General features: G+C 42.6%; 1 pseudogene; it reads right to left on the reverse strand.

Annotated features, from left to right (window-relative positions):
• Positions 1-9,773: 9,773 nt before the first annotated feature.
• On the reverse strand, positions 9,774-10,197 carry LOC130478073 (transmembrane protein 258-like; annotated as a pseudogene).
• Between the last annotated feature and the right edge of the window lie 13,215 nt (positions 10,198-23,412).

The raw sequence follows: 23,412 nt of genomic DNA on the forward strand, positions 1-23,412 counted from the left end.
CTTTTTCTTTTGTTTCACATTCCCTGAGGGATCTTTCCTGCCCTAGTTTTAATTGTTTTTATGCTTTTGTATCTAAATTTTAGCTCTAGTTTTGTTTTAATTATGTTTTTTTATTGTTGTTGATGGTTTTAATGGTTTTGAAGATGTGATTTTATTATGAATTTTTTAAAAAATTGTTAGATGCTTTGGTAACACTGATGAGAAGAGAAAGGTGCAGTAAATTATGTGTGTGTGTGTGTGTGTGTGTGTCTTTAATCATTTATATGCAATTGATGCAAAAATGAAGTTGAAAATATGTTAATTTTAAGAGGGAAACTATCAGGCATAGGGAAGTAGAAAAGTAAACATTCACAAGTTTGTTTTTCACATGGGAGAAACAAGATCAAAACATGTATTTGAATAAAACCAGACAGCTTTGCAAGTCAGAGTGAAATTTCTCCCAACAGAAATGAACAGGTATAATGCCAGTCACAGATCTCCTATGCAATGTTTAATTTAGCCCTCATAATCTCAGCTGTAAAGGTTTTCACATTAGCATCTTTTCACTGAATTTATTAGAGATGAATCAAATTTTTAAAGATGACAATTCTATGAATGTGCAGACGCTTATAACAAGATAACAAGTGAAATCCTGAAAGGGAGGTAGTTCCATGGCGGCCGGGAGTAGCGGAACTGCGCCTCCTCCTCAGAGGCTTCCCGGCCACCACTGAGACTAAAAAAAAAAAAAGCATTTTAAAAAATAAAAAAGAGAAAAAAGGGGGAAATACCCCATTGAAAACAGCGAAGCTGCGCTACCAGAAAAGGTGGGGCAGCCCTGCCGCAGCTGAAGGGGGTGTTCCCGAAGCAAAAGGACTGTGGAAGCTGCCAAAAGGCAGCTCTACCCCCAAGATCACCCACATACAGACCTCCGGTGCAGGCTTTCCCTTCCAGGAAAGCCCTGCTGGTGTGACTGCACTGGCAGCAGGGGCCAGTGGCGCCTGGACACCTTAATGTTTACCCCTACTCCAGCATATATGCCACCTTATTCCGTGAAATGGTGGGATCTATGCCAGCTCTAAAGGAGCTTTGCCCCCCCCTTCAGGAACGGGCTGAGCATGTATGAAATATTCATCTTGTTCAGTCAACAGAGTTGTTTTTCCCTGCATGAAAATTCATACATCATTGCAACAGCTTGGTTTCCATCGGAAAAGAATAGAAAATCAGTGGCGACTTCCCCCACTACATTCACATCTCATGCCACTCCCATGGATAGGGTTGCCAACCTCCAGGTACTAGCTAGAGATCTCCTGCTATTACAACTGATCTCCAGCCAATAGAGATCAGTTCACCTGGACAAAATGGCTGCTTTGGCAGTTGGACTCTATGGCATTGAAGTCTCTCCCCTCCCCAAACCCTGCCCTCCTCAGGCTCCGCCCAAAAAACCTCCCACCGGTGGTGAAGAGGGACCTGGCAACAGTACCCACGGATCATCTGACTGGATCATCTCTCTCCTGGCAGAGTGCCTATGTTGTTGCAAAATTTAGACACGCAAACCTCCACACACGCTCCTCACAGCCCTGAGAAAACAGCTCACATTTGGTTTTAATATACCTGTGAAAGAGACTTTTGCCAGGTATTAATATTATAACACAGAGCAGGATCCTGTAGATCCTCAATCTAGATCCAGGAACCAGTGAGAGTTTATTAGTCATCCGAGTTGAACTCAGATGGTGTTTTCTCTTAGTGAAAGGGGATTGTGATTCTTGCTGCTTATTTCATCAGATCTTCTAATAGGGGACCCTGACTGCTTCCTTGGGCCAGCTGTGGCCCTGTGTGCCAGTAAATGAGTGACATTCGACTTTAATTTAGAGATTGTTTGGTTTTTAGCTTGGGTAATTTTGGTATATTTTTATTGTGTTTTATGTGGTGTTTTATGTGGTGTTTTTATCGGATGTTAGCCGTCCTGAGTCCAGCTTTGGCTGGGAGAAAGAGCAGGAAATAACAACAATAACAATAATGATCAAGCATGGTGTAGTGGTTAAGAGTGGTGGTTTGGAGCGGTGGAGTCTGATCTGGAGAACTGGATTTGTTTCCCCACTCCTACACATGAAGCCAGCTGGGTGACCTTGGGCAAGTTACAGCTCTGTTAGAGCTCTCTCAGCCCCACCTACCTCACAGGGTATCTGTTGTGGGGAGGGGAAGGGGAGGTGATTGTAAGCTTATTTGAGTCTCCCTTAAGTTGGCATATAAAAACCTATTTGAGTCTCCCTTAAGTTGGCATATAAAAACCAACTCTAATAACAATAACAATAATAATACCAGCTCCATTATCCCATCATTATCGTATGCTGTCCCTGAGGGTCCCTTGAGCCATTCTTCCTGTTTATGTATTTTGTTCAGTTGTTTGGTTCAAATCTTTATATATTTTTCTTGTTGTTCTTAATCTTTTTTTATACTATGCATTTTTAATAACTTTGTTTTAATGGCTGTGATTGTTTGCCACCTTGAGGACCTTAAATTAGGTAGAAAGTGGGCAAAATAATATTTTAAATACATAAATTAAGTTAAATAATGTGAGTTTGTGGTGTGGACCTAAAAAAACTCATTGGCTCCCAACAGGAATAGTTAAAAGAATTGCTTTATTGGACAGAGAATCTTCCTAAAATAGATGCAGAATGAATTTAATAAGGAAATAAATACGTTATCCTGATGCTAATTAGTAGAAAGTAGGGGTGTGCAAACAGATATAGCCAACTCAATAAAATAGTCGATATTTCTGATATCTAAGGTTGCCAGGTCCCTCTTCCCCACCAGCGGAAGAATTTTGGGATGGAGCCTGAGGAGGGCAGGGTTTGGGGAGGGGAGGGACTTCAATGCCATAGAGTCCAATTGCCAAAGCAGCCATTTTTTCCAGGTGAATCGATCTCTAATGGCTGGAGATCAGTTGCAATAGCAGAGATCTCTAGCTACTACCCGGAAGTTGCCAAGCCTACTGATATCGGATTAGACTGGCAGTATCTGATAGCCCAAAGGCCCCTCCATACTATTGTGATATTTTCACTGCTGATAATATTGAAATCAGGAATAGCTGGGAGATAGCTGAAGGAGGTAGGGAGAAGGGAGTACTCTCCCTGGTGCTTTGGCCCTTTATAGGCCATTTTTTAATGGGAAGGCTTGGTTCTAACTTTGGAGCTGTGTCATGTGGAAAATAATGGGCAGTAGACCTGGCTCCAATACCTGGTTCCCACTTTCCTTGCTCCTTGTGTCTCTGGGGTAGGGGGCTTCAAAATTTGTCATTTTAAAAGCACACTATTACAGTTTTCACTCAACAACTTCTTTTTTTATAAATGTTTTTAAAATGATTTCCCAATACGATAACAACACTCCTGATATTGTATGAAAACATTAATTATGTCCTCCTTGACATGGACTTAAAATGCTAATATTTGACGCACGCACCCCTATTAGAAAGCCTGGAAATGAGATTTCTTAGGACTTCATAGAAAGGGAAAGTTAGGACCTCAAAAACTAACTGCAATCCTAAGAACACTTTCCTGGGAATAAGCCCCACTGAATAAACCAAAGTAGGATTCCGAGTAGAAAATGCAACCCTACAAAGAGTCACACCCTGCTAAATCCATTGAAATTAGGATTTCATTGTAAATTCATGAGAATGGAGGGAGTTGGGCCTTTTTTCTTGAACTGCAGCCCTTCTTTCATTATTTTATTAGATTGGGGGTGAACTAGGATTTTGTTTTTATTTAGATGTTTTTAATGATGTATTGTAAGCTATTTTGAGTAATGGCAAAAACAGGCTATAAATTAGACTTGTGAGTTTCATTATTAATTACAATAATTACAAAAAAGAGGTGTTCATAATTAGTGTAATGCATATTAATCTATTTCCTCAATGACTTTAGATATGCATGTTATTGTGGGAAACTGCAAATTTGACACCTGCCCTCAGAGCAAGTGATTTTGACAACCATCTTAAGGACACTTCCTGGGAGTAAGCCCCATTGGATAGCTTGGACCTTACTTCTGAGTAGGCCTTCTTAGGACTGTTCCTTTTGACAATTAGCCAAGATAGCCAAGGTTAAGACCTTAGCCATAGTTGTTTAAGGCTATCATGTAGAATTTGTGTAACATTAAAATTCCATTGGAATATTATTCCTTAATATGGTGTGTCCTCTACTAGTTTAACTTCATGGTACTGTAACAGCCTGTTATTCCCAGCCTCCCTTCATTACCTGCTATAGGCTCTGTGTGTGATACTGAGTGTTCTGATTCTTCAATGATATAATTGTGTATATTGTAGAAGAATTCTCAAAGTGATTTCAGACAATAAGATATCATATAATAAAAATGATGTCATGACAATAAGATATATAATAAAAATGATATCATGGGGAGGTGCCATGGCTCAGTGGGGAGGGGCCATGGCTCAGTGTTAGAGCATCTGCTGGGCATGCCGAAGGTCCCAGGTTCAATCCCCGGCCTCTAGGCAAGTAGGTGATATGAAAGACCTCTGCCTGAGAACCTGGAGAGCCACTGCCCGTCTGAGTAGACAATACTGACTTTGATGGACTAAGGGTCTGATTCAGTATACGGCAGCTTCATGTGATAACACATAGGCAATCAGATTGGGGAACATAACAAATGAATGAAGCCAACTGAAAGGACAGGAAGCACTACATTCATTTTGTATAATTGTTGGGAGCAGACATGCAGCAAATATTTCTGCTCCTGTTCATAAACCTTATTGGGGTGGGGTGGGGTGGAGAGAGATTTGAAGATGTTTACAGAATGTTCCCTAGTTCATTGCCTCTCAACTCATAATATCCTTCAAAATTAAAGTTAACAATCCATTTAATAAATCTTTAGTAGCCAGTAAAATAAACATTTCTATTAATTAATGTTATATAATTCATCCAAAAGAAACAGTACACACACACAATCAGTGCAATATGTATTCTACATCTGGGTTAAATTAAAGATGTAATGTGAGTAACAGCATGTAAATGCTATTCAAATGATTAGAAAGTCATCTAAATATTGTCCCAAACAGTAAAATGTATTTATTACTCAAAATGGGATTTCCCAAAGAGCTCTCCAGCTGGATTGTTTTCTAATTGTGAGATGTTCATAGACAACCAGTAGTAAAGTGAATTAAACCTAGGCATGCTGAGAACATCATTGCAAGCCCTGCTGCGGGCCAGGCAAACGTACTTTGTTCTAACTCCCTGGATTACACATGATACAGGCTTCTGATCATATCACCTTGATGATCTCTGGTGAAGTTTGCCTTGACTGCAATACTATAATGAGGAGCTTTGCACCTGCATAGTAGCAGCTTTGTTATTTCAGTTTGTGGCTGCTGCTCCCTAGTTCAAAAAGTAAATTTCCTTGTATACTACAGAAGAGGCAGCATTTCCTGTGGTTGTGGTTATTCTGATCATTAAACTGACTGACTTCTGTAAAGAATGGAACTGCTTGTCCTTTGTTCCCTAGATGACACTGCCTACTTTTTGTGCCTGAGCAATCAGCATTCAGCAGCATTTACTCAACAACTGATTGCTAGAACTCACTGAAACTTTAGCTGGGTTCTTGGGTAGACACCAAAAGAACACAAAGACATTCAGAAGTAAGTTTCAATTCAAAAATTTCAAATTGATTTGTCCCATTTTATTATGGCCCTTTAAAAGGATATGTGGAAATGGCAGGGGGTTGTGAGAGAGTGTCTGTGCAACAAAAGTCTTAAACATATAAATGGACATATCCAAATGTAGTCATATGTATCTGGACAGCTTGATGAATGATCAGCTACCAGTTGATGAATAGTAGGGATGCTACAAATTTTATAGTGAACATGCTCTGCAGGTGAACATAACATACATGAAAGCTGTGATCACTCATGAGCCAAGCCACAGAGATCCTCATCTTGCCACCATCCAATAAGCACCTGTAATGAACAGCTCAGCGACTGAGGAGTGGCTATGCTGGTGGAATCTCAACCCTAAGACCTAGGAATTGTGTTGTCTGTTGGCCATTGTTATGGCCCATGAAATAGATTCACTGTTTGCTTTGGGTTGATTAAGCCTACTACTTACAGCTGTAAGCAGGGCTATCTTTTGTTATTCTCAGGCTCCTAATGGAGGGGAATGTAAGCACCAGGTGTTACTGATCATTAGGCCTGGCAAGCTTGACTCAGCAGGTTGAGTTAGTATAAAAGATGGTTGGAAGAAGGTTCAGGGAACTTTACTATAGGCGAGAATAGAGACCATGTTGCAGAACAAGGTCCTGGGCGGTGGCTCCACTTTCTTCTATCAGAAGAGGCATAAGATACTGCCTTTGTAAATGTATTGCCTTTTGTTGCTTTTATTAAAACAGCCCTTGAATGTGACAATATCTTGCTTCTGTGAGCTTACTAACCTTCCAAATTCCTAAAACAACCCCTTGCCTCTGGCAGAACAGGTATTCACATCGCACAGCCATAGTGGATGAGTATACATTGGGTAGGGGGGAATCTATTTTTGCATAGCTGAATGTCCACTCAAAGCCAACAGCCATATAACTGTACATATGAAGGTCTCTTGTGACACCTGGAAATCTATTGCTTCTCTGGCATTCCCTACTGCATGTAGATACAGCTTTGTATATACAATTGCATATTCCTAAGCTCCAAGCAGACATTCAAATAAATGTGTATTAGTGAGAGGTAGAGCATTCTTTCTTAATCTCAATTGACATCTAGATATATTTTCATCTGCTATGATTGTGTCATTGGACTTGTTCAGTTTAATCTTTAGTCTCTTGTTCAGTCTTTAGTTCAAACTCAGTCCTCTCCATCTTTATTTATAAAAGTAAAGACAGCCTCCAAAGTTTACTGATTATAATGCAAAGTCAAGGATGTGAAACTCTTCAGTGTGATATTATATATTACATTACATTACATTACAAAATCACCTGATTATCACTTGAGAATGTTAATGAAAGCTTGGTTGTGCTTTTCTAGAGATGCCTGAACCATAGAAATGCATATCTAAGGATCTCAGAAAACCAGAAAGCCTTGGGAAAGTTACATGGCACTTTACCCATGATTCCTATATCACAGGATCCTGGAAATGCACCCACATGAGGCAGACAACTATTTCCCTTGTTGTCCATGGACAATGAAGACTTTACTCCTTGACTTCATAAAAATCAATGAACGCACTTTACATTTTGATGGAGATCTTTGGATTGAATCTCAAAGAGTAAAGGGAGCTCAGGTCCTATTCTGGACAGGGTTGTGCATATCGATATACCCGAACCAAAAATAAACCCGAAATTAGCTGTTTCGGCAATATTTGGTCGACAGAAAACCAAAACCTGGGAATCTGCCCAAAGCCGAGTAGGCAATTCCCGCAAAAGCCAAATAGAATATTTGGCTTTTTCGTGTTTTGGCTATTCACCTTTGCTCAGATGCACAGCTCTTTGCTTTCCCCCATTTTTGACTGGTTTTGTCTATGATCCCTTTTGAGGTAGGGGTCATGTAATTGGAGCCAACTTAGTCTGACCAAATTATCCGTCACCACTCAGTGGTTTAATCTGGATCAGGACAGTCTGAATAAGGGTCAATTAAAAGATGGGGCTCACCCAGTCCAGTCTGGAAAGATATACCCTCCAACTAGAAAACGCCTGCTTCTACAGCTACTTATTGGTCTTTTGAAGAAGACTCCTCACATGCGTGGATGAGCAATCTCCTTCACAAGAGCTGCCTGGTCATGACTTTAGCTGGCTCCGATATCTCTCTCAGAACTGAAGTTTGCCCTCAGTAGAGGCTTCATTTCCCTGCACCGTGACCATCTCTTAAAATGAGATTTTTCATTACTATAATAAAGGACTGTTCACAGGATGTAATTTGCCACAAAAAGAAATGTTTTCCGTACCTTATTTTTTTCTTGCATTTAAGCTGTTTTCCTCAATTTGGAAGTATGGACATAATGCTATGAACCCCATATACGAAGGGAGCCCCCAGACTTTGAGGCTCCAGCCTGCCAATCAGCTCTTTCTGCCAGTCCTTGGCAATGCTGAACTTCTGAACCAGAAAACCGATGGACAGCTTGGCTCACAAATGCCTGGAGGGTGGGGGTGACCACTTTGTGGGCCCATAAAATTGGACCCCATGTCTTAACATTCACCAAACTTCAGTGTCCATCTAAGGAGATTCCCTTGTGCAAATTTGGTGACCTCCAAAAATGCCCCCACAGGTGCTTCAAAAAAATCCCCATAGACTATAATGGACCTGAATTTTTTCAGTAAACCCAGAATTAAAGCCGAAATACCCCTTTACCAGTATGGGTATTTGGCTTATTGTGGATTTACTAAAAAAAATTGGGCCAAATAAACCATAACCCGAAATTTACCAAATATTTTTTGCACGACCCTAATTTTGGATAAAACTGAAGGCATCTGATCATCCCTACTTTATATTTACTTACACGGAACCTCCTTCGTAATTCTCTTGCTCATATGATCAGTTTGGACAGATCCTTTTAGAGCTCTTCTCAGTCTGGTGTTTTCACCATACTGAATAACATGGTGTTATCCATGCACTTAGCTACTTCATCACTCATCTGTGACTCCCAGTTGTTGTTGTTGTTGTTGTTGTTGTTGTAATCAAGTTACATAACATTGCTTCCAATGTAGATCCTTGGAAGGATGAATGGCATTTTGTCTCTTCTGTGTGAATGATTCTATGATCCTGAAACTATATAAAATAAGGCACAATCTGTGTTTAAGAGTCTGATTTTGATAGCTCTTTGGAACCTCTACCATTGTGAAATGGGAGACTGACCCAGACTCTCCAGCTAGGATGGGACTTCTGCAATACTATGGGCCTCAGCAGAACCCAACCATGCTGACCATTGATGGAGTACCTATGGAAGATACCAGTGGAAAGAGCCCTGCAGCTCCAAACATGTTGTTTGCATCTTCCATACTTGTCATCCAGGTATGTTGGCTTGCCTCATGGAAGAACAGTTCTTCCACAGGTGTAGTTATATCAAATGGCACCTTGGGTGCAGACGTTTGGGTATATTGTGCACATTCTAATTTTCATTTTCGCTGAAGACATCCTTTTGTAGCTTCTGCCTAAGAATGATATTGCTGCAGTTGGCAATATTCATGTTTTCAGCTAACAGCATAACCTCCTGCGTGAATAACTAGCTTCAATTATAACAAAGCTTCCTTTCTACTAGTTTCTCTCTGTAAGACTAAAGGTGAACAGCTTGCTTACCAGATTTTCCCTCCCTCTTGTTTATGTTCTTTCCACACACAAATACATAAATTCTTAACCCAGTATCTGGGCAAATGCTATTTCAGCATATCCTACATGCCAAAGCAACACCTTGCATGATTTATAGTCCAGGAGTTAGAACAACAAACAGAACATTTATATAAAGAAACAATAATTAATTTAATATTGTTATTTATGAGCTCCTATGCAATATTCACAACTGCTTCCATCAGCTGCTCAAGACAATAACTCTAATTACCTCAAATATTCTGGGGTGCTATTTTTGTATGCCTGCAATTCCAGTTCATTTTGTGACTCAAACAAGGGTGGAGTTAAACAGTCATCTATCATGTGTTATTTAAGCAAATAAATTATTCTACATGGTGAAGACATTTTTACAATGTCATATTCTCCCAATAAGAACTTAGTAGACATTCTTATGTTACTTTCCTGATTATGAACCAGGTAGCTACATACTGATTTCTAGTGAAGGCAACATTTTTTTTTTCCAGCACATCACAGAGCCAACTTTATTACAGCCTGGTGTTAGGGCACTTTGGATTACAAGCATGTCTCAGGGTTATACAGTCCTCACCTGTGATGAGCCACATTAAGTACAAAAATAGAAAACAGAGCTTCAGTAAGGCTTCTACCTGGAAACTGAAACAGCTCCTGCTTTATGGTCACACATAGATACAAACCCACAGTAGTAGGAAGAGTATGCCAAAACCCATGAACAGGGAAGCTACCAGAGAAATGAGAAGTTCCTTTTATATGTCCCGAGTGTCCTTGGTGGAGGTCACTTCATAGACGAAGAACCAAGCGGTGAAGAACATGCTGATGGCCAAGAGCACCACGGTGAGGTGGGAAACACGGCCGGATTCACCGGACTGGTGTATCTGCTCATAGTTTCAAGCTCCATGGCTCCGCTGTCAGCTCATGCAGCTCCCACACCTCAAGGCAACATATTTTGGAATGCAGAGCATGACTTATGAATGTATACATTTACTTCAGCTGAGCCCATTCTAAATATTAGCTGACTCCTTTCCATTCCCACCCAAATTTAACAGGCAACAGCTGCAGTGATGATGGAGACGTCAGGTTACAGGACCTAAAATGTGTGTCTGGTAACTGGCATAGTGCTGCTGCCATGTTCAGGCACAAGGACTACTGGGAAAGGCAGTTCCCATGGATCTTGGCATTGTCTGTCACAGATGGTACAAACTACATTTCCCATGAGTGCTTACACCTAGCCTAGCTGAATTAGGATACATCTTAACCAAGGTTTTCTTGTTGTGGCACCTTGCTTCCATTGCAAGGTAATGGTTAGAGGAAAGGGAAGGAGAGAGTTGGAAGAAATAGGGGATGAACAGTACTAAGCAGAATGACAACCTTTTAATTCCAATGATGTTGATGGGCTTAGAAGGGTATAACTCTGCTTAGGATTGCAGTTGGAGGGCTGGAAGTCCTCTAAGCTCCATTGCCCTTCCAATGACACCATCACATTCAGAAAACAGTAGCCCTTTGGATATCAGTACTGTGGGACAAGAACAGGGGGGGGGAATGATTTGTGCCTTGTTGTGGGCCTTCTGGAGTCCTCTGGTTGGCCATTGACTGAAACAGAATACTGGACAAGATGGACCACTGGCCCGATCCAGCATGGTTTCTGTTATATTATCATAAGCATAGTGTAACTGGACATCATAAGAGGCTCAAAATAAAATGATTAAAAAACTTAGTTTACTCAAGCCACTTTCTGAGTCAACCCATTCTTAATCAAGTCAGGTCTTTGAGGTTAGTTAATTGCTTCCATCTCTGTCTTTGCAAATTTGTTACCTATGTCTATGATGGCTCTCAGTAGCTCTAGGGCTGTCGATTCGGTTCCATCCAAACTGAAAAACAGCCGAATTTTCCCCGATTCGATGGTTTCCAGTTTGGATAGAACCAAAGTAAAAAAAAGGCTGGAAAACGATGAACCAAATTCACCGAGTTCGGGAGGACACCGAATAAATTCATACAAATTCAGCGTCCCCGAATCGGCATTCTCCTGCAGCACCTTCCTGAAAAACAAACAAAGAGCAAGCGAGCTCTCTTCTGGAAGGCAAGCAAACTTGCCTTTCAGGAGAGACAACCATTACCAAACACCAGTGGCCAATAGGTGGCCAACCTAGCTCTTCTTCTCGCCAATCAGAGAAGGGATTCTCCCATTTGAACCTCTCTGAATTGGCCAGGAGAAGAGAAGGAATACTTGCTGCTGCTGTGCTGCTGATCCTGAGATCCTGAGCTGAGCTGACCTGCTGCTAGAATCGCTGCTAGATCACTCCTGCGTCCTGACTCCCAGTCCCTGCTCCTGATGGAAGAGAAGACATCCACAGTTTGACCCATTTGGGGGCTTTGCACTATAACCTTTTTCCTGTGTGTGTGGGGGGGGAGGGGGAAGCAGATTCTCTGTGTGTGTGAGAGAGAGAGAGAGAGGGGGGAAGCCAAAGGGGGTGGGTTTACCTGTTCTGCTGGGGGGTGGGCTCGATTGCCTCTGTGTGGGACTGTGCTTTCTGCTGTTTTCACCAGGTGCCAACTTCGTCTGGAGTTAACTGTGGGTCAGTGAGTCTCTCTCTGGCTGGCTCCTATTGTTTCCAATGGGCTGTGGAGCCACTCCTGTTGTTTCTAATGGGCTAGCCTGTCATTCGTTTTAGTACATCCCATGTCAGTGAGTCTCTCTCTGTCTGGCCCGTTCTTCTCCTTTGTTTGGAATTTGTGTCTTCTGGTTTGGGGGGGGGAGCTGTTCTGCTGGGGGGGCCTGATCTCCTCTTTGCGAGTGGGATTTCTGCTGTGGAAGATTTGAATCCAGCAGCATGAAATCTATCAATACTGAAGTTACGCAATTTGCGCAGGTTGCACTTACGCTAGTAGCCTTATAAGATGCACTTTGGCTGTGTTGAAATGAAAAGATATGTTACCCATGCTAGTTACACTGTTTACTTACACTTTGAGCGTTGTTGGATGCACTTTCGGCATAGTTACATCGGCTCTTAGAAGCCACGGACTGGCTTATACTGTGTGGGGGGGGGAAGCCAAAGGGGGGGTGACCTGTCCTGGTGGGGGGGCTTGATCTCCTCTTTGCGAGTGTGATTGTTGCTGTTTTCACTGGTTGCCACCTTCACCTGGAGGTCAGTGTGGGTCGGTGAGTCTCTCTCTGGCTGCCCCAGAAACAATGGGAGGTTTTTCCTTGGATTTGCCACTCTCTAGATGCACATTTCCCCCATCCAAATTTCCAAATCTTAACAATAAGCCCCCCTGCAGAGTTTTGAGAATTCAGGCAAAACCTCCCATGCATAAATAGCCAACAAGAAACAATGGGAGGTTTTGACTTGGATTTGCCACTCTCTAGCTGCACATTAAGGATTGCCGGCTCCTATTCAATCCAATGGGGGGACCCCTTCCAGGCCCTATAACTCGGGACCCCCTGACCCAATCTGTACCAAACTTGGGGGTTCGTGCAAGTAGGGTCCCTCCAAGCTACCCTGAAAGTTCAGGACCTCTACCTCCAAAACTGCCCCCCGGAGCTGCGGAAAGCCCCGAATGTGCTTTAAATGGCTTTATTCGGCTGAATTCATTCGAGAACACCGAATTTCAAGCCAAATTCCACACATCTGAATAGGGGGAGATCAGACTTCGGCATTTCCTGAATAAAAACGAGCCAAATTTTGCTGAATCCAAATTTTACCGAATTTTTTTTCAACAGCCCTAAGTAGTTCTGATCACTAATAAGGAAAATTACAACCTGCTACTATGCAACCCACTAGATTGGCTATGTAATTGTGTGAAGAAAAGGATCCTGGTTCCAACTGTGAAGGTCCTCCAAACTCTTTTTTTGGGGGGAGGGGGGGACTAGTGTCCACTGTCTACTTACTATCTGTTCCCTTACATTAGACCACAATATTAAGGATCTGAATTTGGGGTATCTCGAGAATAGTGTTAAATGCTACATTATGTATCATCAGTAGAAAAGTAAGCAACACAGTAATTATGGACAAAGTCTTTATAATGTTCATAAAACAGTACATAAGTGGGTGGTTTGCAAGGATTCAGTTCTGCTAATGGTGCCAGGAATCTTCCACTACTGCAAGGAGACTTGCTGTATAAAAAGAGACATGTTCCATTAATGGAAGGCTCCTCATACTGGTGGAAGGCTTCACCATTAGATTCAACCCAACACCCTTGAGTAGGGATATAAACTTTGTCAGACAAATAGGAATAGTAGAACATGGCAGGAGAGCCAGCATGGTGTAGTGGTTAAGGTGTCGGACTAGGATCTGGGAAACCCAGGTTTGAATCCCCACTCTGCCATGGAAACTTGTCGGGTGACCATAGGCCAGTCACACATTCTCAGCCTCGACCCTAGTAAGTATTTAGATGGGAGACTGCCAAGAAATACCAAGGTCATGACACGGAGACAAGGCAATGGCAAACCACCTCTGAATGTCTCTTGCCTTAAAAACCCTACAGGGTCACCATAAGTCAGTTGTGACTTGACAGCAAAAAACATATAAAGAGCTTGGCAGTTGTAGAGCCTGGATCCTGGAAACAAAAAGATGGATAATGGAAAAGTGAGAGGGGGAAAAACAGTGTTTGATGTAGTGTGGGTCAGGAATCAGAATGAAATAAGAACAAATGTGGAGTCTAGATGAGAACGTTCAGCACCATAATTTCTCTTGCTGAAAGGATCCAGTTTATGAAAAGAAATTTATTTTCACATCAAGACTTCTATCCAGAAAGTAAAGTACTACATAAAGTGCAAAGTCAAAAGTGAATGACTTATTATGATGATAGCCACAAAACACAGGAAAATAGCATACAAAGTATATCAATTATGCAAATAAGCTACACTTGTCTAGCCCATCAAGCATATCCAAGGTGGCCATCAGTTCTAAGTCACCTTGATCTGCATTAATATATTCAACAATATACATATATTTGATCATTATAAATCAATTAACTTCCAGTGATACAATTATACAGTTGGAATGTATCCAAAGGAATCTCTAATCCAACCTCCATATTTCATGGAAAGCTTCCATGAAAAAAATTATCTAGGCAGCCTGTTGAACGATTGAGCTATCCTAAACATAACAAATAGCATGATGCTTCAAAAGAAGCACAACTAACAGCCCATTCCTGAGGGGGGAGGAGAAACCTCTAAGGAGGTGGTGTGACCAGCCACCAGCGTAAGTGTGTGTAATCGCATGATTACATGCATTTACGCTGGTGGGGAGGCCGGTCCTGCTGGAGGCCGAGCACCGCAGGACTGCGCCTCATCCCTCCACCGGCGTGGCCTCTCCGTGGCATAGGCCATGGAGTAGAGATGCCGCACCGGCGCAGTGGGGTGTTCCGGTGGTGGGCTGGGGGGAGGAGCTGCCAGTTAGGCAGCTTCCTATCCCATTTTGGCCCTGGCCGCCGCCGCCGGGAACGGTATTGCTGCGCCTGCTTTTGAGCCTTTGAAACAAAAGGCTTTCCCCCCTTTTCTTTCTTGAAAAGGCTTTTCTCTTTCCCACAGCATGTGCAAAATGGCTTAGGAAAAGGAGCCACTGCGCCTCTTCCCCCTCCGACTCTGCACGCCATCAGCTCAGGAATGGGCTGTAAGTCTCATAGGAAGCAACTGGATAAGAATGTGTAAAGCCCCCAAGAGAAATGTTGCTCAGCAGATCAAAGTTTATCGCACTCTCAGAATTCCTCAGGTGTCCTGCTCTAGCAGAATGCACAAATTGAGAAGGCAACTCCACCCATGTATTGGCTTGGATCCATATATTTCCACAGATGGAAGGATTTCAGCAAATGGATCATGTCTTTCTGACCTTCCTTCTCCTCCTGCTGCCCCAAGTGCCCACCAAATTACTGCTGGGAGATGTTTCTGGGAGCAGCATTTTGGGAGGCATTTTGGGCTGCAGTGCGTGTGTGTTTGTGTGAGAAAGAAATGCTCTGTGGGTAGAAATCTCTGTCCACACAACACTCCAATGGATCCAAGCCAGTGTATCCTGCCACACTTACAGCTCACCACATATTGTAGTTCCTGACAAGCAACTAAACCAAGAAGTGGTATGGTGGTGGTTAAGAGCGGTGGACAAAGTACTGCTTTGTGCAATAAGTAATTGAATTCTGGAATTCATTGCCAGTGGACATAGTGATTGCCACAAGCATAGATTGCTTTAAGAGGTAATCAGAAACATTTGTTCAGTGTATGTCAATCACTGGCTACTAGCCTTGGTGACTAGAGGACACTTCCATACATAGAAGCAGCAAACATCTGTATACCGGTGCTAGGAGGACGCATCAGGGAAGGCCTTGGCCTCTACGCCATATTTGTTGGCCCACCAGAGCAACTGTTTTCCTAAAGTGTGAAATAGGATGGTAGACTAGCTGGACCACTGATCTGATCTATTTCAGAAAGGGTCTTCTTTGGTTTTTAAATAAACCGTAACCCTAATCAGAATCACACCCTTCTAAATCCATTTAAGTAAATAGGCTTAGAGGAGGGTGACTTTGCTTAAGATTCCACAGCTAGCTACCTATCCATGCAGGTACTGGGCACAGGTCTAAATCCTGAGGCACAGAAAGGGGTACAAGGTCTTGATATCCAATAATCCCAATGAGGTATTGGGAAACAGCAGGATGTAGTTCCAAAGTGGGTAGCAGAGAAGAGATACCTGATGGTGTTCCAAAACCAGGTCTTCTTCCACTCCCAAGACAGAGGTAGTGCTGGATAGGCAAAGCACACCTGGGAACAGTTTTTGGTTCCAATTACAGAGCCAGAGACTTTGGTTCTAAATCAAAACATTTTTTGTGTGTCTAGGCTTAGAATGCAGAGAGAAGACAAGGTAAATAGGTATGCCCCCTGACTGGCCAAATATGAGAAGGAAAGAGTTTCATGATCCTAGGATCATATCCATATCATGAAAGTAAGTGAAGTCTCTGAGTGAGGAATTAATATGTTGGGTTGTGGCTGTTTCACTGAAGTGGAATTTGTGGCAGGAAATTCCAAGCAGTCCAATTTAGATCTCTCTGTAGAAAGAACAAGTGCTAGCTGTTTGTAAGGTGTGAGTTCTAAGGCAGCCAGATTGTTTGTACAATTATTCTATACATTTACAGAGGTTCTGATTAATGGCCTGTGTGTTTAAGTTGCTGCCATCAAGTTGCAGTGGACTTATGGCAACCTCAGCAAGGGGCTTTCAAGGCAAGTGAAAAGCAGAGATGGTTTGCCATCGCCTTCCTTTGCAGAGTCTTCCTTGGTATTCTCCCTTTCTCCCTGCTAAACTTTCAATATCTGATGAGATTGGGCTATACCATGCTGCCTTCCCTCCAAGATTAATGGTCTATGGGCTGGGAAATGGGAGAGATTTGTTCCTCTCTTATAGCGCATTCCTGAAAGGAATACCTGCGCCTGTTTTAGGAGGCAACCCAGAGGCGTTGCCTCCTAAAGAGGTTTCAGCACTGCCAAAACCTCTACCCGGTGCCAAAAACCCGTACAACCCTATGAGGATTGCACGGGAGATATGCCAGCAAAAAGCTGGCGTATCTTTGCAAAACCAAAAAGGGGCACTGCCGAAATCTCTACCTGGCGCCAAAAACCCATGCAACCCTATGAGGATTGCACGGGAGATACGCCAGCAAAAAAATGGCATATCTTTGCAAAACCAAAAAGGGGTGTTCCCGAGCTGAAACGGCTCAGGAGGCCGACTAACGTCGGCCCCACCTCCCGCCTGGCGGCGCTATGCCCGGGGAACACTTCCTGGGGCACTGGAATGCCTCCCGGCTTGCCGCCACAGACTGTGCTGGCGTCTGGAGGCTGGCAGGAGGCTGCGGCGGCGTTCGGGCCTAGCGCTACCGCTGCTGTGCCCAGGGACCAGCGTCCGGTCCTGCATGCTGGCGCTGGGGCCACTCAGTCCAGTGTGCGCCATCCGGGCGCCGGCAGTGTGGGCCCCTGTGCCAGCAGAGGCCTTCATCGGCCTCCTAAGGCCTTTCACCGTGGCCACCAGCTCATTTGAAGAATGTGCTGTTAGTCTGATATTGCTCCCAGTTATGAGATTATATGGGATCCTTCTCTGTATGCTCTCTTTGTTGTATAGGGGATAGGCCAAACCAAAATTCATTTTATGGCCCCCATTTGACTGGCAGAGTGGAATTTGACTTAGTCGTCAAGATGAAGGGGAAGAGAAAGGCTAATAAGATGGAGAGTTGATGGCAACAACCTCTTCACTTTGCTCTGTGATCTAACATAAGATTGATGTTTTTAGGAAAAAAGAATTATCGTGTTCTGTAATTCCACCCATATCTTAGAATTAGATGCTGGTGTGAAAGAAACTGGGAGTAGGGGGAGGGATCACCTTTATAGATGTTGCTTCCTTATACCCCCAAGGTCTCTCTTTCTGCTTGAACTACCAAACTATCAAAGAAAGAACATGTTCTAAAAAGACAAACAACACCATAGAGAGCAAGGCATTCAGCCTTTGAATTTCAGAAGAAATATTCAGAGACAGCTACCAAGATAATCTCGACAAAAACTATTACCAAAAAAAAGCAGCAGGCAGATATACATATTCAAAGTGCCATAGATAATACATCTAACTCATCCGTTTCATGAATAAGTTTGCATTTAAGGCAAACTATTCATTTGTATGGATATCTATTTTTGTAAATTGCTTTCCTAACCATTATTTGAATCAAACATCGGTGAGAGATAATTATAGTTAAGATCCAAGTCAATATCTGATCATGACATTAAATGTGGCATGTACTCCATGGATTTCATCCTCTACAATGTTCTCCTAGATCAGTGGTTCCCAAACTTTTTCGGGCTACTACCCCCTTGGTTCCATAAACTCAACCCCAGTGCCCCCTACCCTACCCTATAAAAAAATCATTATTCACAATAACAGTTTGCGTTACTCACTAAGGAAGAGAATATAAATAAAACAGTAATAAATAATTACTTATTCAAAATTAAATTAAAAGTTTTTGGTTTAATCTATTCAACAAAATTGATGAACTTGATCCAGGCATACCAGATAATACGAAATAATAATAAAATTCTCAGCAACATTCAATTATACTAAAACTCTTTCAGCCAAATGACATTCTACATAGTTCTTACATCCTCCACAATAACTTAGAAGTGACATTTCCTTCGTTACCTCATGTAGTAAAGAATTTCACAGGGCTACCACCAAGAAGACTCTGGATAATACCCTATTATTCTTGCTAGTATTAATACCCTATCATTCCTGCTTTCCCCATTTCCTATGGCTTTTCCACTGTTCAAAAAAGCTGGTGGTGAAGATTGGAACAGTGTGGAGCTAAAGCACAATCTCTTTCTTGCATTAGCTGAAGTATCCAAACTTCCATTCCATTCCATTCCATTCCATTCCATTCCATTCCATTCCTGAAGTATCCAAACTCAGTATCCAACTTTAATAACAAGATAACCTATCATCGGCATTCAACGTTACTGGACAAATTATGAAGATGACTACTTAAAATAGGAATGTTAGACTCTGTAAAGACATAAATGTCTAATCTAAATAACTCGAGGAGGATTGAGAGATGTGTCACTGAAACAACTAAAGAAATAATTTGGCCCTTATTTAAATGTCAATCAGTCATCTTAGATGCTATACAGTCACACACACACACCCATACATATATATCAGTCATCTTAGATGCTATACAGTCTCTCTCTCTCTCTCTCTCTCTCTCTCACACACACACACACACACACACACACACACACACACACACACATATATATATATATATATATATATATATATATATATATATATATATATATATATATATATATTCCTCAGTAACCTTAGTTGCTATAGCTGCCAAATGCACATGATGAAACATAGTTTGATTCACTTAACCATTTCTTTCCCTGGGGTCTTCACAGAGATACAGTGATTTATCTTCCTCAAAGTGAAGGAAACAAAATTAAAAAGCTGTTGAGTGTACCGAGTTTGTTATTGGTAAATATGCTATGTCTTATGTATTCAAGTGTTAATGCAAATAGACAAAACAGCAAAGGAAATGAGGCTCTTTGGGCTGGATTGTGAATCTAATATTTTTAAAAGCAAAAATCTTGCAGGTAATTGTTGGGACATTCATCTTGGAAAATCTATGATCGCCATACTTTCCTATTTTTTATTGATATACTCAAACCCTACTTTTCTCAACAATGGGGATCCAAGCAACAAACATCCATCTCCCTTCCTGCATTTTATCCTCATAACAACCCTGTGAGGTAGGTAAGGCTGAGAAAGTGTGATTGATTGTGAAGGTCAGGGGTTTGAGTGATGTTTGAATAAGGATGACGTGACATGAAGTGTGACTAGGGCTGTTGAATTTTAAAAAATTCGGTATAGTTTGGATTCGGCCGAATTCGGCCCGTTTAGATTCAGAATGTGCCGAAGTCCGAACTCCCCCACTTCGGATCCGTTCAATTCGGCGGGAATTCAAAGTTCGGGGAAAAAATTCGGCCAAATAAAGCCATTAAAAACACAATCGCGCCTTTCCGCGGCTCTGGGGGGGCATTTTTGGGATTAGAGGTCCCAAACTTTCGGCAGAGCTTCAAAGGACGTTTATTGAAAGACTCCCCAAGTTTTGTAAAGATTGGGTCAGGGGGGCTGAGATATGGGCCCTGAAAGGGATCCCCCCCACCCTTAATGTGCATCTCTCAGCAGAGCTTGCCGCCCACGCACAAAGCTCCCAGCCCCGACAACAGTTTGCAAAGCAACTCAACCTTGTAAAACAACACCTTTGCAACAGGGAAAAACCAGAAGACACACAACTGAAACCTCCCCCCTCAAACCAGGGAGCGAGAGACTCGAGGGGGAACACACACCCCAGGCAGAACCGACAAAAGCCCCCTTTGGCTTCCCCCCCACCCACAGAAACTGCTCCCTCCCCACACACACACAGACTCTGCTTTCCCCCTTTTTTTTGCTCTGGAGAAGATGCACACAGAATCGGCTCGCTGATCCATTCATCCCAATAGGGAAAAGGGGAAAGGGGAAAGGGGAAAGGGGAAAGCCCATATCTCGGGACCCCCTGACCCAATGTTCACAAAAATTCTCTTAAGAACACTGGTCTGAAACTGCGCTCAAAGTTTGGGATCTGCACCCCAAAAAATGCGCCCCCTGCAGCCACGGAAAGAGAAAAGGGGGGAGGCGATATTTCTGCCCCCACTGAACCCATCTTTACAAAACTTGGGTGGTGGTATCTTAAGAATAACTGTCTGAAGCTATGCTAAAAGTTTGGGGGCTATATCCCCAAAAAAGCGCCCCCTGCAGCCACATAAATGGAAAAAGGGGGGAGGGAAAAGGGGGAGAGACCATATCTCGAGACCCCCTGACCCACTGTTTACAAAACTTGGGGGGTATCTTAAGAAGCTTCATCTGAAGCTCCACTAAAAGTTTGGGGTCTGTACCCCCAAAAATGCGCCCCCTGCAGCCATGGAAAGAAAAAGGGGGGAGCCCATATCTCGGGACCCCCTGACCCAATGTTTACAAAACTTGGGGGGTATCTTAAGAAGGTTCATCTGAAGCTCCACTATAAGTTTTGTGTCTGTACCCCCAAAAATACGCCCCCTGCAGCCACAGAAAGGAGCAAATGTGCACAAGCACCCCCCACACACACACACGAGGATTTCGCTCTCTCTCTTTCTCTCCCTGGCCGGGCTGCACATCAGCTGATTCCTCCAGTACTCAATCCTGACTGATTGGCCAGAAGAAGACCCAGCTTGCCCACCGATTGGCCGGGGGAGGAGAATGCTGCTTACTGACGGTTATGCTGCTTACTGATGGCCGAATTTGCCGAATTTATTCACGAACTCACGAACTCGCTGAATTCGGCCCCCCCGGTTGCCCGCCAGTTTTGAGTTCGGTTCCTCCCGAACTAAAAACCACCGAATCAGGGGAAATTCGGCTGATTTTCAGTTCGGGCCGAACCGAATTGACAGCCCTAAGTGTGACATGTTTGATCTCTACCCCAACCTCCACCTGACAGAGTGGCCTTAAGAGGGTTCTAAATGCAGTTATTTCAAATGGGACAGCAGGGATACGGAAAAAAAGTAATTTTTATTGACTTTCTTGGATAGGAGAATATGGATGTTAAGCAAAGAGGCAGACACTGTTTACATGTACAACACATAGCATTTGCCAGGTACATTCAATTGTAGTTTTTCTGTTGTTGTTTCCTGGGTGCAGTGTGAACACTGGCTCTTTGATAGCTGAGTTTAAAGTAGCAGCACTATTTTACTTGATACAGACTTCTAATATTTAATATAGGTTGGGTACTTTGAGTTTCTAACATCATCCTTAGGTATTGCGTCCTTCCATCATGTAGTTCTCCTCTTTGCTTTTCATTCACCAAGGAATTGTAATCTGCATCTTGGAGTCCTCTGCCATTGTGGTCCAAGGCATGCAGAAAACCAGGAAAGCTGTGGATCTCTACATGATTGGTGGTCTGCATTTGGCTTGAGAAGTCATGAGGAGACTTGTGCCACCCCCTCTTTATTATTCCATGTACTTTAAGAAAAGTCACAGTACTTCAACAGAAAGGGGTCTTTTCAGTGGCCTCCCCCTGTAAACACTTAATATTGAGGAAAATAGAGATGACTCTAAAGAGTGAGCCAAAATGTCTGACATTTAAAAATGGGGGATTGAAACAAAATTGGTTCTTTTAGGTTACCCGGGCTGTGTGACCGTGGTCTTGGTATATTTGTAGACACAAAAATGTTTCTACTTTGTTCGTTTAACCATCACCCTCAACCATCAAACCATCAAGTTTAAACAAGTTTAGCCATCACCCACCATGATGGGAAGGGGCCGTGGCTCAGTGGCAGAGTATCTGCTTGGCGTGCAGAAGGTCCCAGGTTCAGTCCCCAGCATCTCCAGTTAAAGGGATTAGGCCAGTAGGTGATGTGAAAGACCTCTGCCTGAGACCCTGGAGAGCTGCTGCCGGTCTGAGTAGACAATACTGACTTTGATGGGCCGAGGGTCTGATTCAGTATAAGGCAGCTTCATGTGTTCATGTGATGAAGATTTATAGAGATTTCAGCATTTATGTTTCAGCATTGTTCTGACCATCTGAACCACAAGTCTGTGAAGTATATGGAATAATAAAAATGTGTATCTTTCCAATGTCATTTTTATTTCTTGTACTGAGTCTATGTTTTGTATGTTATCTGCAGTTCAGTTGTAGCCTACCATAGTTTTAATGAACCAACTCTGGTCTTGACCTGCCTTAAAAAAAACAGTTCTGTGAGTTATATTGTTCTTGTTTTCTATATTGTTGATAAATATATTAAACATCTTCAGTGTGCGCCCATAAATTGCAGGGCAATCTACGATTACTGAGTATTGAAAACATGACCACTTACATAGTGTATGGATGCTTTAATTTTCTTAATCTTCTCTGGCAGGTTATGAGTTCAAGCAGAAAACTACAAAGTCAAGTTCTGGCATTCATTCATGGAAGGAAATATTAGCCATGTTGGATTTGCTGCCAGGCTTTCATTATGATGTCATCACCCTCTGCCCAACAAACATCTGCAATAAAGTAGATGTGAAGTTATTGATGAAGGTGAAAGAGAAAGAATCAAGTGTGTGTCCAGTCACCAAGTAAGGACCAGAGGCCAAATATTAATTGCAAAACTGGATTGCCTTTTGCTATCAGGCATCATCAGGCAGGGGTCAATAAACAGCAGATACGGACATTGTCATAGATGAGCATGGAGTGGGTGGAGATAGGATGTGGAGAAGAAGGAAGGTACCCTCTTCTTTGACCTGGCTATTAGAATCCTTGTTGCTATCTGAATAGCATTAGGTGGCACTGGTCTTCAGTCCAACGCATATTCAGCTCCGTGCATTTCATCAACAGCTAAACCTATGGGAACCTTCAAAAACATATACTGGATCCCAATTATTACTTGTGAGTGAAGCAAAGTTGTATTATGCTAGGAGACATACAACTTGTTTTCTAGGACTCCTGTGAATGTGGTGTCATGTGGTATTAGGTGCCACTGTCCTTGGAAGACGACACGGTTCGTTCCAATAATTTTTTACCATTAGCTCAGATACTTTTCTGTATATTCCATA

Source organism: Euleptes europaea, chromosome 5, assembly GCF_029931775.1.
Source record: "Euleptes europaea isolate rEulEur1 chromosome 5, rEulEur1.hap1, whole genome shotgun sequence".
In the NCBI taxonomy this organism is placed as follows: domain Eukaryota; kingdom Metazoa; phylum Chordata; class Lepidosauria; order Squamata; family Sphaerodactylidae; genus Euleptes; species Euleptes europaea.